Genomic DNA, 17,561 nt, shown 5'->3' with positions numbered 1-17,561 from the left:
GATGTGGAAAGCTCATAGAAAGTTATCCAAAGTGACTTGTAGCTGTAATTTCCACAAAAGGAGAATCTACAAAGTACTGACTTAATGGGGGTGAATAGTTATGCACATTTAGGTTTTCAGTTATTTTGACCTATTTGTTGCTTGCTTCACAATACATAGAAAACCAAATGGCCACAGTTGTAGGCATGTTTTGTGAATGAACTGATGCAAACCCTCAAAATAAAACAGTGAAATTTCTGGTTGTGAGGTAGTAAAACACAAAAAATGCTGGGGGGTGAGGGGAATAATTTTGCAGGCCATTATAAATAGCTAGAAAATCACCAAGGATGGGAGGAACCTGGGGAAACGCACGTAGGCTAGCCAAATTGAGCACCAGGACTATGGATCAGAATTCTGACAACCCAGCATGCTCCAGGACTAAATTGGATGACTGGACTGTCACTCACAACACTGATAGCCAGCACACTCCAGATCTCATAGAGCGGCTGAACCATCACTCACAGTATCCCTGTCCCACAGTAAAGATGAAACAATGACAATCTCATTCTGAATATGAATTAGCTTTTCTCTGTAGGACTTCTCTCGTGTCTAACAAGATTTTATTTATTTACAAAAGAGTTCCAACATTCTGGACATGATTACAGTTTCTCTCCTGTGTGATTTCTCTCGTGTCTCACAAGACTTGATTTGTCTGTAAAGCATTTATTACAGAGTGAACATGAATACCACTTTTCTCCTGAGTTCTATCATGTTTAACAAGCTATGATTTATCTGTAAAAAATCTCCCATATTCTGAACATAAATATGGCTAATCTCCTGTATGAATTCTCTGATGTGTAATAAGACTCCCTTTAACTTTGAAGGCTTTTCCACATTCTGAACATGAATACGGCTTCTCTCCTGTGTGAGTTCTCCGATGTTTAACAAGTTGTGATGTATCTGTAAAGCATTTTCCACAATGTAAACATGAAAATGGTTTCTCCCCAGTGTGAACTCTTTGATGTTTAACAAAATTTGACTTATCGTTAAAAACTTTCCCACATTCTGAACATACATATGGAGTCTCTCCTGTATGAATTCTCAGATGTCTATTAAAACTTGATTTATCTGTGAAAGACTTCCCACATTCCAAACATGAAAATGGCTTTTCTCCTGTGTGAATTCTCTCATGTCTAACTAATTTTGAATTATTTGTAAAACATTTCCCACATTCTGAACAGGAGTATGGCTTCTCTCCTGTGTGAATTCTCTGATGTGTAATAAGAAACCAGTTATCTGTAAAGCATTTCCCACATTCTGAACATGGATATGAAGTCACGCCTGTATGACTTCTCCGATGTTTAATAAGACCCCTTTTATCTGTAAAGGCCTTCCCACATTCCAAACATGAAAATGGCTTTTCTCCTGTGTGAGTTCTCCTATGTATAATAAGTTTTGATTTATTTGGATAGCATTTCATACATTCTGGACAGGAGTATGGCTTTTTTCCTTTATGCTTTCTTTGCGTTAAAAAATCTGAGCTTTTTGTGGGTTGTTCATCACATTGAAATCTTGTATCTACTTTGTCATCTGGAATTGTGGTAACAATGCAAGATTGCTCAGGAGAGGGTTCCTCATGATTAGGATTATAAGAAAGTGAAGTGCTGTGATGTCCAGGAGGTCCATGAAGGGTAATGAGGATTTCTCCATTAGAGTGCTTCCTGATATCTTCTTTTTTACAATTTAGTGATAAACCGTTATTCTCATAAAAATTTCCTATAAGGATGATAAAAAAAAAAAAAATCACATCCAATCAACAGCACAAAAGAGAGTTCTAAGTTTATATTATGGAGCTCACAATGAAGACAATCGTCAGTGAAAGGACCAGTAATGAGGAAGACAACTACATGCCATAACATTAACACAATGACAGGCAAAGTGAATAACACAAACTGGTGACATTGGCACAAGTCACGGGTGGCAGAGATTAGACAGCAAACAGACAGTTCTTAAAGGGAACCTGTCATCAGGATTTATCCCTTAGTGTACTACTAGTGCTTTTTCACTCTATCAAGCCCTTAGTGTAGCAAAGTGTCCAAGCAACTAAAAATGGAGTTTTAACCCCTTCACACTCCAAACTTGCTTTCACCTTTATGAACTGGCGAAGTTTTACAATTCTGACCAGTGTCACTTCATGTGGTAATAACTCTGGAGCTTCAACGAATTCCACTGATTCTGAGATTGTTTTTTCGTGACATACTTCATGGAGCAATACCCCTCCGCTGGCCAATCTCCCTGCTGAAGCTGATGTAGTTTAGACTCAGCCATGGAGATGAGGTTGGAGTTATCGTATATATGACCCAGGGCCAGAAAAAATTCCTCCACCGTCTGGAGGGACTGGGAGTCAGACGGGAGAGAGCATGCCCATTCTTGGGGGTAACATTGAAGGCGAGAGATTAATTTTATTATCTCCACCCGATGCTCCTAACTAAAGTATAGCTTATAAGCTTCCCTGAAAACAGCAAACTTGTCACGCTCCCCAGAGGCAAAGCTCTCTTGGGCTCCACTATTGGTTGCTTGGCAGTAACGGTCTGCAAACCTGATGTGTTAGGGTGCTGAAAAATGACAGTGTGTAGATTTGCCACCTCCAGGCTGAGCTGCTGCAGTTGCCCTGTTAGAGCAGTGATAGAATCCATAATGGGTCAAAAACGGTTTTGGTCAGAGCTAATGTCACGACTCTGTTGCTAGGAGTCCCAGAACCAGCAGCTCCTTTCCTGTCCTTAACACTAAAGGCGCCCTAGCTCACCCTGCTCCCCGAATTACTTCTGATGGTGAAGACACCGGGGCCACATACCTTGCCTTAGCTCCTGAATCCGTCCTTAGTCTGCACCCTTCCCCCATCAAGGGAAGAGGGGAGTAGTACTGTACCACAATACACCAACTAGACTAACAAGGTAATACGAACAGGGATAACAAAAAATACCAAACATACAAATATACTCATACATACAACAGATGGATGAATCGGGGATTGGATTGAACCAAAGTAGGAGAAGAAAGGAAATTATCACACTCAAAACCTAGCTACAGTCAAAGATAAATCCACCAAACGCCTTCTCCAATAATAGCCACTGAAGAAAACCAGATTATATCTTAACCCCTTCATGACCAGGGGATTTTTCGTTTTTCCGTGTTCGTTTTTCGCTCCCTTCCTTCCCAGAGCCATAACTTTTTTATTTTTCCGTCAATTTGGCCATGTGAGGGCTTATTTTTTGCGGGACGAGTTGTACTTTTGAACGACATCATTGGTTTTAGCATGTCGTGTACTAGAAAACGGGAAAAAAATTCCAAGTGCGGTGAAATTGCAAAAAAAGTGCAATCCCACATTGGTTTTTTGTTTGGCTTTTTTGCTAGGTTCACTAAATGCTAAAACTGACCTGCCATTATGATTCTCCAGGTCAGTACGAGTTCATAGACACCTAACATGGCTAGGTTATTTTTTATCTAAGTGGTGAAAAAAAATTCCAAACTTTGCAAGAAAAAATAAAAAAAAATTGCGCCATTTTCCGATACTCGTAGCGTCTCCATTTTTCATGATCTGGGGTCGGTTGAGGGCTTATTTTTTGCGTGCCGAGATGACGTTTTTAATGATAGCATTTCGGTGCAGATACGTTGTTTTGATCGCCCGTTATTGCATTTTAATGCAATGTCACAGCGACCAAAAAAACGTAATTCTGGCGTTTCGAATTTTTTTCCCGCTACGCCGTTTAGCGATCAGGTTAATACTTTTTTTTAATTGATAGATCGGGCGATTCTGAGCGCGGCGATACCAAATATGCGTAGATTTGATATTTTTTTTATTGATTTATTTTGATTGGGGCGAAAGGGGGGTGATTTAAACTTTTATGTTTTTTTAATTTTTTTCACATTTTTTGAAACTTTTTTTTTTTAACTTTTGCCATGCTTCAATAGCCTCCATGGGAGGCTAGAAGCAGGCACAGCACGATCGGCTCTTCTACATAGCAGCGTTCTGCTGATCGCTGCTATGTAGCAGAAATGGAGGTGTGCTGTGAGCGCCGACCACAGGGTGGCGCTCACAGCCACCGGTCATCAGTAACCATAGAGGTCTCAAGGACCTCTATGGTTACAATATACAAGCATCGCCGACCCCCGATCATGTGACGGGGGTCGGCGATGCCGTCATTTCCGGCCGCCCGGCCGGAAGCGGTAGTTAAATGCCGCTGTCTGCGTTTGACAGCGGCATTTAACTAGTTAATAGGTGCGGGCAGATCGCGATTCTGCCCGCGCCTATTACGGGCACATGTCAGCTGTTCAAAACAGCTGACATGTCCCGGCTTTGATGCGGGCTCACCGCGGAGCCCTGCATCAAAGCAGGGGAGCCGGCATCGGATGGTATAGTACGTCCGATGCCGGTAAGGGGTTAAAATACCCACACAACTATGTTTAGCAAACCAAGAAGAATATGCGGTTATCTATACTTTTGCTTCTGTAAGCCTGTAATATTGACTTGGAAACTGATATTCCATATAACATAGTGTTCGCTTATCTTTGATGACTAGTGATGTTTGCTGAAATGTTAATTATGCATTGTATTATGGAGCCAGTTTGTTGACTCTGAAAGCAGGGAGGGAAAAACTATGCAAATAGAGTAAATAATCAAGTAATGCTACTTGATCTCATCACCGGTTTTCCCTTATCTTGATGCTGGACTGAAGGACCCTTGTTCAATCTAAAAATAATAGAAGGACAAGAAATAGGAAAAACCCAATGTGGCTAAACAAAGTTGTAAGAGAAAGCATTTACACTACTAAAGCAGGATCGCACACATGAAGCTCTAACCAACTAGGAGAAAAATACTTTATCTAAAAAACTATTTAAAGCTGCCAAAAACGAAACAGAAAAGCACACTGCTGAGGAGAGTAAGGCTAATCCCAAACTGTGCTTGGGATTATACTATTATCAATAGTAAAAGAATCAAAAGTGAAAGTGTAGGCCCCTTAAAAAATTGTGAGGAAAGAATGAATGTAGACGACGAGGAAAAAGCAAATATATTAAACATCTTCTTCTCAATGGTATTCACCGTTGGAAAATGAAATGCCAGATGTGACGGATCGCACAGGGGAAGGGTGTGTCGAATTCGCTCACCTCGGGGGAGGGGAGAGAAGGACCCAGCAGTGACCGGCTCTCTGGCACCACTTCTTGCCTCTGGTCAGTCAGGGAACTGCACCGAGGGCAAATAGTTGCTGGAAAAGCTTCCCTTATACAGTAGGTACGAGCTAGTCAGGTGCTCCCAGTGAGGGGTGATATATATCATCAGTCCAGTCTGGGGCTATAATATATATATATATATATATATATATATATATATATATATATATATATATATATATATATATATATATACATACATACGCATCCCGTCACTGCCAAAGTTCCTCATTAAAACAGTATGGTATTCTGCCACCAGTTCCTCGTTTGAAATAAGCCCTATCCGACAGCAAGTAGAACAAGGATAGGGTATAGATAGATTGCAATTACAGTGTAATGTAGCATGTGACCACAGGAAGGCGCTGATGGATCACAGGTCCAAATCTTAGTTAGGTGGTTCCATGGATCCCTTGGTCACGTCAGATAATGAGTCCTCCTGTCGGTAGAAAACTAAGTCCAAAATGAGGAGCTGCCTTATATCTCCTAAGCTGCTCCCTCTCACATCTGCTCCCACCCCTGGGCTGGGCTGCCTCCCTCTTCCCATGTCTGAGAATATGATTTTCTGCCCAGAATCGTGGATGGCCCATAACTTTTCCCCTGAAGCTCTGAATGGGTTTCACTGGATTTTATCTGCGCATGGAGACTAAATATGAATACCGTATGTAATTCCTGGTAGCTATGCTTTATAACTCAATAACGCAGAGTGCTACAGGTGGCCGCTGGGCACAAGTCGTATGAGGGAAGGAATGACGATTCGGATAATATGCTCGGCCAGTCTCAAGAGATATTGCGTTGTTATTATAGGTCATTTTCCAGATTCAATACCTCAGAGCGGTGGTCCCCAACTCCAGGCCTCGAGGGCCGCCAACAGTGCAGGTTTTCAGGATTTCCTTAGTATTGCACAGGGGTTGGAATCATCACCTGTGCAGATGATCACATTACCACCGATGCAATACTAAAGAAATCCTGAAAACCTGCACTGTTGGCGGCCCTCGAGGCCTCGAGTTGGGGACCCCTGCCTCAGAGCCTGCTGTGACTAAGGGTACCGTCACACAGTGGCATTTTGATCGCTACGACGGCACGATCCGTGACGCTCCAGCATCGTAACAATATCGCTCCAGCATCGTAGACTGCTGTCACACTTTGCAATGTACGACGCTGGAGCGATAATTTCATGACGTATGTGCGATGTAGAAGCCGTTGGTTACTATGCGCACATCGTATACAATATCGTGCACACCTTTGTTACACCATGTGATCATGCCGCCACAGCGGGACACTAGACGACGAAAGAAAGTTTCAAACGATCTGCTACGACGTACGATTCTCAGCGGGGTCCCTGATCGCAGGAGCGTGTCAGACACTGCGAGATCGTAACTATATCGCTGGAACGTCACGAATCGTGCTGTCGTAGCGATCAAAATGCCACTGTGTGACGGTACCCTTACAGTGCCATGCTATCGCCATGTGCTTGAATCAGTTTGCCTGTAGCTGCAGGAGAGTTCACACCCTGGTGCTAATTGGTGGTCACTGAGCTTCAAAGGGTTTGTTCCTGGGTTTTAATTAAAGATAAACATCACATTGGTTTTTGTGGCCTTGTGGAATGCATGCCAAGGGAGGGGGCTCAGTTCAGGAGGGGAGAGACATTTACTTCATCCTTCACACTAGGTGAAATGCCAAGAGACAAAGAAAACCCTGTCTTAAGGGTCAACAATCTAACCCAAGAAGAGGTGCGAAACCGGCTAAATAAGATTAAAATAGATAAATCTCTGGGTCCGAATGGCATACACCCATGACTACTAAGAGAACTAAATAATGTAATAAACAAACCATTATTTCTTATAGTTAGGGACTCTATAGCGACGGGGTCTGTTCCACAGGACTGGTGCATAGCAAATGTGGTGCCAATATTCAAAAAGGCTCTAAAAGTGAACCTGGAAATTATAGGCCAGTAAGTCTAACCTCTATTATTGGTAAAATATTTGAAGGGTTTCTGAGGGATGTTATTCTGGATTATCTCAATGAGAATAACTGTGTAACTCCATATCAGCATGGGTTTATGAGAAATCGCTCCTGTCAAACCAATCTAATCAGTTTTTATGAAGAGGTAAGCTATAGCCTGGACCAAGGTGAGTTATTGGATGTGGTATATCTTGATTTTTTGCAAAGCGTTTGATACCGTGCCGCACAAGAGGTTGGTACACAAAATGAGAATTCTTGGTCTGGGGGAAATGTGTGTAAATGGGTTAGTAACTGGCTTAGTGATAGAAAGCAGAGGGTGGTTATAAATGGTATATTCTCTAACTGGGTCGCTGTGACCAGTGGTGTCCGCAGTGGTCGGGGTTGGGACCTGTTCTCTTCAACATATTTATTAACAATCTGGTAGAATTTTACACAGTAAAATATCAATATTTGCAGATGATACAAAACTATGTAAAGCAGTCAACACAAGAGAAGATACTGCTACAGATGGATCTGGATAAGTTGGAAACTTGGGCCGAGAGGTGGCAGATGAGGTTTAACAATGATAAATGTAAGGTTATACACATGGGAAGAAGGAATCAATATCACCATTACACACTGAACGGGAAACCACTGGGTAAATCTGGCATAGAAAAGGATTTGGGGATCCTAGTTAATGACAAACTTACCTGGAGCAGACAGTGCCAGGCAGCGGCTGCCAAGGCAAACAGGATCATGGGGGCATTAAAAGAGGTCTGGATACACATGATGAGAGCATTATACTGCCTCTGTACAAATCCCTGCTTAGACCGCACATGGAGTACTGTGTCCAGTTTTGGGCACCGGTGCTCAGGAAGGATATAATGGAACTAGAGCGAGTACAAAGGAGGGCAACAAAATTAATAAAGGGGGTGGGGGAAACTACAATACCCAGAGAGATTAGCAAAATTAGGATTATTTAGTCTAGAAAAAAGACGACTGAGGGGCGATCTAATAATATCTCTCCAAGGATCTGTTTATACCAAGGAAGGTGACGGTCACAAAGGGGCATTCTCTGCATCTGGAGGAGAGAAGGTTTTTCCACCAACATAGAAGAGGATTCTTTACTGTTTGGGGAAGTGAGAATGTGGTGGAATTCCTTGCCTGAGGAGGTGGTGAGGGCGAACTCAGTCGAGGGGTTCAAGAGAGGCCTGGATGTCTTCCTGGAGTGTAACAATATTGTATCTTACAGTTATTAGGTTCTTTAGAAGGACGTAGATCTGGGGATTTATCCTGACGGAATATAGGCTGAACTGGATGAACAAATGGCTTTTTTTCGGGCTTGCTCACTATGTTACTATGTAATAGGTTATATTCCTCAGTATAAAGAGACAGACAGAGAGACCGACACAGCCGGACATTCTGCAATACACCCAACGGACGAGAGACAGGACTGCAGCCAATTTATCATGGCTCCATCACGAGGGACACAGATCTATCATTCTATTGGAAACAACCTAGGAGTTTTCAGTTCCGGTTGGAAGGAAACAGATCAGCTCCATTGACCATTGCTAAACCATGGATACATTTGGAGAAAGCCAGATTTGGGACCCGCTGGTCGCCCGGCTCTATGGAGATGTTCGGATAAGCTAGACTGTCATTTTCGTGTCAACTGGCCTTGTACCTCGTATGGACTCCACAGGTGGGGTAGCGACCCTGGGAGCTCTGATGTAACATCTGCCATTACCCCGGCGGGTCAGCAGAAGGGTGAGACTCTGCGATCTTAACCATCTTGGGGGAATTTTACCAAGACTGTTCTGTGTGTTATCCGCCTGTTTTGCGGTTCACTAGAGCATTGTCACACTGTTTAACCCTCACCCTGTGTTGTCTGAGTACTGTTATGCCCACGTTAATGGGAGACCGGGCGTTAGGCAGGATGATCCCTGGTCCATGCGGTTCCAGCTAGCGGACTTGGTCACTCGTTGACCCCCCGTTTCCCCATAGCCACCATCAACCTTCAGCCACGCAGCATAACTATCTCTGACAAGGAGTGATAGCCAGGTCCTAGATTATATAGTGGACAAGATGGTGGCCTGATTCTAACGCATCGGGTATTCTAGAATATGCGTAGTGTATAGCACAGCCCACGCAGCACATTGCGCAGCCCACCCAGTACACGTTGTATATTGCCCATCCCACGTAGTACATTGTGCAGCGCACATTGTATATTGCGCAGCCCACGTAGTATATTGCGCAGCCCAAGTTGTATATTGCGCAGCCCACGTTGTATATTACCCAGCCCACGTAGTATATTGCCCAGCCACGTAGTATATTGCCCAGCCACGTAGTATATTGCCCAGCCACGTAGTACAGTATATTGCCCAGCCACGTAGTATATTGCCCAGCCATAGTATATTGCCCAGCCACATAGTATATTGCCCAGCCACATAGTATATTGCCCAGTCACTTAGTATACAGCACACAGCCACGTAGTATACAGCACAGAGCCACGTAGTATACTGCCCAGTCACGTAGTATATTGGCCAGTCACGTAGTATGCACCATATCCCTGTTAAAAAAAAGAATTAAAATAAAAAAAATTGTTAAATATTCACCTTCTGGAGCCTCCGGATCGAAGTGGCCGGTTACCGATGCTGCTCGCGCGCTCCGGTCTGAACATTGCATTGCGGTCTCGCGAAATGATGACGTAGCGGTCCGCTTCGATCCGGGGGCCACCGGAGGGTGAGTATGTAACGATTTTTTATTTTTATTATTTTTAACATGAGATATTTTTACTATTCATGCTGCATAGGCAGCATGAATAGTAAAAAGTTGGTCACACAGGGTTAATAGCAGCGTTAACCGAGTGCGTTACACGGCGGTCAACGCTGCCATTAACCCTGTGTGAGCGCTGACCGGAGGGGAGTACGGAGCGGGCATGTGACCGGAGGGGAGTATGGAGCGGGCACTGTGACCGGAGGGGAGTACGGAGCGGGCACTGTGACCGGAGGGGAGTACGGAGCGGGCACTGTGACCGGAGGGGAGTACGGAGCGGCCATTTTCTTCCAGACTGTGCCCGTCGCTGATTGGTCGTGGCTGTTTTGCCACGACCAATCAGCGACTTGGATTTCCATGACTGACGGAGGCCGCGGCACATGAATATCCGTGACAGACAGGACAGACAGACAGACAGACAGACAGACGGAAGTGACCCTTAGACAATTATATATATAGATGGGAGTGACAGTACACAGCTGAGAGCCTAAATGCAAGAAAGCTTCCAGGAGCTCTCAAATGAACAGCTTAACCCCTGCACTGCTAAAAAAAAAAAAAAAAAAAAAAACTTACACCATTTAATAAGGTGAAGGGCTCCTAATCAGTGCAGGAGAAATGAGATGCTGTGGTCTTCTGGCTCCTCTCTGTAACAGTATACCCGTGTCATCATGACAGTTGTAACATTTCTTTGATATGACTTGTGTTTTTTTGGTAGAAAAAATAGGAATTAGGCGAAAATTTTGAAACTTTCGAAATTTTAAAACTTTTGTCACACAAAATAATTAACAAATAACATTTCCCACATGCCTACTTCACTTCAGCACAATTTTTAAAACATAATTATCTTTGTAAGGAAATTATAATATTGACCAGGGATTTCTCACATTTGAAGTGACTTTTAGGGGCCTTTATAACAGCAAATACTCAAAAGTGACACCATTCTAAAAACTGCACCTCTCAAAATCACATCCAATACATTTATGAACCCTTCAGGTGCTTCACAGGAACTACAGCAATGTGTAGGGGAAAAATTAGCATTTACATTTTTTCAAATTTTTTTTTTTTACATTAGACCATTTTTTTTTTAATTTTCATAAGGGTAACAGGAGAAAATGGACCACATTAGTTGTGCAATTTCTCCTGAGTACGTCGATACCCCATATGTGGGGAAAATTAAAATAGGGAAAGAGCTCCATTTGACTTTTGGAGCGCAAAATTGGCTGGTATAATTAGCGAACGCCATGTTGTGTTTGGAGAGCCCCAGATGTGCCTAACAGTGGATTCCCCCCACCAGTAACTCCATTTTGGAAACTAAAACCACTCAAGGAATTCATCTAGATAAGTGTTGAGCACCCCTAAATATGGGGTATCGGCGTACTCAGGATAAATTGCAGAACAAACTGTTATGGTCAATTTTCTCCTGTTATGCTTATGAAAATGCAAAATTTGAGGCCAAAATTTCATTTGTTTATTTTCATATCTCAACATTATAAACATCTGTGAAGCACCTGGGATTCAAGGTGCTCGCCACACATCTAAATTCATTCCTTGAGGGGTCTAATTTGCAAAATGGGGTCACTTGTGGGGTCCACTGTTTAGACACATCAGGGGCTCTCCAAATGGGACATGATGTCTATCACGATATTGTATGAAATATAATATGATTTTGTGGCTTTGCCCTTCAGACCCATGCTGTGGGCTAAAAAAAAAAACCTTTGTAGAGCGTGGCCTATCTGCCGATGGAGTAGGTCGCACAGAGTGGGAGCTCCGTGACCAGGAACCTTAAAGCGGCTCATATCTACCTCTCCGGTGTCCTCGCTCACCTCCACGATATCGGTACCGGTCCCCGATGCGGTGGTGAGTGTATGGGGAAATCCAAAGCTGGCGCCCGTGACCCCACCAGGAGAATTCCTGACTTCTTTGCGGCCTCCTCACAGCCACCGCCGGAATCCAAGATGGCGCCGCCCTCTCCCAGGCCTTCCCGCTCTTCACAACGCAACGCTCAGGCGTCGCAATCGGGCGCTGCGGCGTTGCATCCAAGCGGAGCAGCGTCGCATTTAGGCGGAGCAGCGTTGCATTCGGGCGGTACAGCGTCTGATTCGGCTGACGGTCCGGTGACTGCTTCTCTCCTCAAGGGCTTGCTTGGGGACCTCAGAACCTCCATCCAAGAGGATATGCGCACTATGCTGGCTGAATTAAGAGGGGAAGTGGCGGAGCTGGGTAATCGCACTGACCGCTTGGAACGCAAGATGGCGGAGCTGGTCTCTTCTCATAATGAACTCTGGGACGCTCATGAGACCCTGCAAACCATGGCCACTAAAACCCACGCTAAAGCCCTGGACCTGGAAGATAGGTCCAGGAGAAATAACGTCAAACTTAGAGGCATTGAGGAATCTGTACTGGCAGGGGATTTGAAGCTACACTGTGTTCCAAATTATTATGCACAAAGAGTTTAGGGGTGATAAGGTTAGAATTTTTTGTTTGTCATTTAAACTCATTGATGGTGATGTGTGTCAAGGTTGTTTATATCACTGAAAGCAATTGCAGATACCTGTGCAAAGTAGTTTGGCAGGTGTGTCCAAATAAAGGCAAGACTACTTAAGAGGGCTGTTCCACATTATTAAGCAGCCTACATTTTTAGCCAAAATGGGAAAGAAAAAGGATGTGTCGGCTGCTGAGAAGCAACAAATTGTGGAGTATTTAGGTCAAGGCATGACTACAATCAACATTGCCAAGACACTTCATCGTGATCATTGCACAATCAAGAAGTATGTAGCTGGTTCCCAGCATACACGTTTGCGTGCTGATAAGGAAAAATTGAGGACTCTTTCCAACAGGCAATTGCGTAAGGTTAAAAAAGCAGCTGCAAAAATACCTTGTCATAGCAGCAGGCAAGTTTTTGAAGCTGCTGGTGCCTCCAATGTCCCCGGAACAACAAGATGCAGGGTCCTTCAGAGGTTTGCAGCTGTGCGTAAGCCATCCTGTCGACCACCTCTATCCACTGCACACAAGCAGAAATGGCTCCAGTGGGCCAAATGATACATGAAGACTGACTTCCAAACTGTTTTGTTCACCGATGAGTGCCGTGCAACGCTCGATGGTCCAGATTGATGGAGTGGAGGATGGCTGGTTGATGGACACCCCATGAAAACGCCAACAAGGAGGAGGTGGAGTAATGTTTTGGGCTGGAATCATAGGGAGAGAGATTGTCGGCCCCTTTATGATCCCTGAAGGGGTAAAGATGAACTCCATAATCTATGTGGAGTTTCTAAAACAACACTTCCTGCCATGGTTCAAGAGGAAGAACCGTGCTTTCCGCAGCAAGATCATTTTCATGCCTGATAATGCACCGTCTCATGCTGCAAATAACACATCTGCATCTCTGGCTGCTCTGGGCATAAAAGAGGACAAACTCATGGTATGGCCACCATCTTCCCCTGACCTCAACCCCATTGAGAACCTCTGGAGCATCATCAAAAGGAGTGTCTAGGATGGCGGGAGGCAGTTCACATCTAAGCAACAGCTCTGGGAGGGTATTCTGTCCACATGCAAAACAATTGAAGCAGAAACTATCCAAAAACTGACAAATTCAATGGACGAGAGATTTACATAGTAACATAGTAACATAGTTAGTAAGGCCGAAAAAAGACATTTGTCCATCCAGTTCAGCCTATATTCCATCATAATAAATACCCAGATCTACGTCCTTCTACAGAACCTAATAATTGTATGATACAATATTGTTCTGCTCCAGGAAGACATCCAGGCCTCTCTTGAACCCCTCGACTGAGTTCGCCATCACCACCTCCTCAGGCAAGCAATTCCAGATTCTCACTGCCCTAACAGTAAAGAATCCTCTTCTATGTTGGTGGAAAAACCTTCTCTCCTCCAGACGCAAAGAATGCCCCCTTGTGCCCGTCACCTTCCTTGGTATAAACAGATCCTCAGCGAGATATTTGTATTGTCCCCTTATATACTTATACATGGTTATTAGATCGCCCCTCAGTCGTCTTTTTTGTAGACTAAATAATCCTAATTTCGCTAATCTATCTGGGTATTGTAGTTCTCCCATCCCCTTTATTAATTTTGTTGCCCTCCTTTGTACTCTCTCTAGTTCCATTATATCCTTCCTGAGCACCGGTGCCCAAAACTGGACACAGTACTCCATGTGCGGTCTAACTAGGGATTTGTACAGAGGCAGTATAATGCTCTCATCATGTGTATCCAGACCTCTTTTAATGCACCCCATGATCATGTTTGCCTTGGCAGCTGCTGCCTGGCACTGGCTGCTCCAGGTAAGTTTATCATTAACTAGGATCCCCAAGTCCTTCTCCCTGTCAGATTTACCCAGTGGTTTCCCGTTCAGTGTGTAATGGTGATATTGATTCCCTCTTCCCATGTGTATAACCTTACATTTATCATTGTTAAACCTCATCTGCCACCTTTCAGCCCAAGTTTCCAACTTATCCAGATCTATCTGTAGCAGAATACTATCTTCTCTTGTATTAACTGCTTTACATAGTTTTGTATCATCTGCAAATATCGATATTTTACTGTGTAAACCTTCTACCAGATCATTAATGAATATGTTGAAGAGAACAGGTCCCAATACTGACCCCTGCGGTACCCCACTGGTCACAGCGACCCAGTTAGAGACTATACCATTTATAACCACCCTCTGCTTTCTATCACTAAGCCAGTTACTAACCCATTTACACACATTTTCCCCCAGACCAAGCATTCTCATTTTGTGTACCAACCTCTTGTGCGGCACAGAAGCTTCTTTTGAACAAGGGGTCCTATGTGCAAATGTAACATCACCTAGAATAAAGTTTTCACTTGAAAACTGTTTGATTTCATTTTGTAATAAGCTGATAATGCTTATAACTTCACAATTGACCATTTTTTTGTTCAAAATTAAATAAAAAAGGTTGAAAACTCTGCTGTGCATAATAATTTGGAACATGCATTTTGAGTGTTTATTTTTTTTTTAAAAGATACTGTTTTCATAGGCAGTTTGTTCCACAACATTGCAATTATACTAGAATAGTAGATGACTGGAAAATAACAATGACTGCAATTCAGATAGGTAATTTAGAGAAAATATGAGGAAATATTATTTGCATAATAATTTGGAACACAGTGTGTTTCTGCAGGAATTTATGGCCGCAGCTCTCCCTCAGTTTGCTCCAAAGGACATTATAATTGACCGCATGCACAGGATCCCTAAACCGTCTGGCCTGGGGCCCTCCATCCCGCGAGATGTGCTGGCACGCATACACTTCTTCGAAATGAAGGAAGATTTTCTCCAGGCCCTAAGGAAGAGTCCTGCTCTTCCTGAAAGATTTGCAAGCATCTCTGTCTTTCCAGACCTCTCCCCGGGCACTTTGGCCCTACGGAGGGCCTTTGCCCCCTACACTACCATCCTCAGAGAGAAGGGCATCCTGTACCGCTGGGGGTTTCCTACCAAGCTCCTCATCCGTAAGGATGGATCAATCACCACCTGCCTGACTCCGTCCCACGCAGGTACCGCTTTCTCCAAATGGGGACTCTCAACTCCTGACTCTCCGATCTCCGTGACCCTTCCTAAGCTTGGAGCTGGCGGAGGTCTCAGGGCCCGCATTACACCGGACTGGGAGGTGGCCTGAGCCCACTGCAACTATGGTTCCTGGCTATTTTCCCGCACGGATTCACTTGGTTTTCTTTTTTCTTTTTTTTTAAGCTGCGTTGGTTCCTCTTTCGAGAGTATCCGCAGCATTTGCTTGCCCCATAGGTGAACTGTTTTTCTAATTCTCACCTTTTGGACTCAGGGTATCCCTGAATGGACCTCGGTCCACTGGTTTACTTGTTGTATGTCTTGTTTGTTTCCCTTTTTTTCCCTTCCCTTCTCCCGGTCTCCCCCTACTTATGCTCTAGCTTATTGGCCACATATCTTCTACTCCTTTACTCAGGTTATTGGTGTCCTGAAGTTTGTAAAACTGTTTACATGCCCTCATTATGAGTATTTCGCTGTATTCAATTAATGTTAATGGTCTCAACTCGCCGGGCAAGAGGTCTGTTGTATGGCGTCAGTTGGGCAAATCCCGTCATGATATTTTGTGTCTTCAGGAAACACACCTGCTGGAATGTGATAATCCCAGAATGCAGTCAGGTTTATACCCGCATCAATTTTTTGCCAATGGCCCATCAAAAAAGGCGGGAGTAGCCATTTTTTTCAGCAAGTCCAACTCCTTCCAGCTGGTTCGCTCCATAGCGGATCCGTTGGGTAGGTTCATTGTGGTTCTATGCCTTATTAATAATGCCCCCTACACCATTGCCTCGATTTACGCCCCCAATGTAGGGCAGCTTAAATTTCTGGAGGGGGGTTTTCAAAACTTTACACGATATCCAACAAGGTCACAAACTGATTGCTGGTGATTTCAATGCCCCAATGTCTAGAGATCTTGACTGCTCTGCCTCCTCCCTCTCAAGATGTGAGGCCGGGCCGCTAACTAACTCTTTCAACTTACACGACGTCTGGAGATATCTGCATTGCGGAGAGAGAGATTACACATTTTTGTCTCCCAGGCACGGTTCCTATAGCAGGAGTGATTTTGTGCTGGTGAATGACGTGGCTCTCCCTCACTGCATTTCAGCAGATATAGGCAGTATCACCTGGTCGGACCATGCCCCGGTGTCCCTTACCCTGAAAGATCCCTTGGCCATTAGGCCCCCTGTGCACTGGAGTCTCAACCCCCATCTCCTCGCTGACCAATCCAACTCCCAGTGTATAGAGGAGGCCTTGGGGGAATTTTTTGCCTTCAATGATACTCCTGACATAGGTGACGACACCCTTTGGTTTGCCCACAAGGCGGTAATTAGAGGTTACTTCTTTACGCTGGCGGCAAGGGCCAAAAGAAAGTATAATGCAGCTCGCCAGTCCGCCCTAGATGAATTAAGTCGCCTGGAGTCTGCTCACAAACTATCCCCTACTCCAGCACTTCTCTCTGACCTCTCTAAAGCTTGCATGCATGTTCGCAATCTACTTCTCCATAAAGCTGAGAGAGCTCTGAGGAAAACTAGAGCTAAATTTTACACAATGGGGGATCGAGCGGGTGCTGTTCTGGCCAGACGTGTTAGGAAGAGAGAGGCTCAATCCAAGATCCCATTTTTGCTCAGGCCTGACGGTTCCCAGGTGTGTAACCCGATTCATATCGCTGAGGAGTTTGCATCTTATTATTCCTCGCTCTATGTCCTCGGGTCTGACCTAGGGATTCCCCAGCCTTTGCGGGAGTCAATTTTGGCATTCTTGGAGAAGGCTAATCTCCCCTCGGTCACCCAGGAGCAGCTCTCTTTCCTAAACTCTCCCATTGTCGAGTCTGAACTCTCGCAGATTGTCAGAGAGGCCAATAAGGGTTCTTCCCCGGGGCCTGATGGCTTTTCTTTCCTTTACTATGCTCAGTTCTTCTCTGTCCTCTCCCCCTATCTTTTGCGCCTTTTTAATAATTGGTTGTCGGTGGGCAGTATTAGGGCTGAAGGGTTGGAGGCTTCCATAGCGACTCTCCCCAAACAAGGGAAACCCCCAACATCTCCGGGGAACTTCCGTCCGATAGCACTTTTAAACTGCGACGTTAAGATTTATGCAAAAATCTGGGCCA

The 17,561-nt window shown here is 44.3% G+C and overlaps 1 pseudogene; it reads right to left on the bottom strand.

Annotated features, from left to right (window-relative positions):
- LOC138658290 (zinc finger protein 850-like) overlaps positions 1 to 17,561 on the bottom strand; it is a 242,457-nt pseudogene that overhangs the window by 92,719 nt on the left and 132,177 nt on the right.

The sequence above is a fragment of the Ranitomeya imitator genome, chromosome 1 (assembly GCF_032444005.1).
Source record: "Ranitomeya imitator isolate aRanImi1 chromosome 1, aRanImi1.pri, whole genome shotgun sequence".
NCBI classification, from domain to species: Eukaryota; Metazoa; Chordata; class Amphibia; order Anura; family Dendrobatidae; genus Ranitomeya; species Ranitomeya imitator.
The sequence above is the reverse complement of the archived record's forward strand: the minus strand, read 5'-3'. Positions and strand labels throughout refer to the sequence as shown.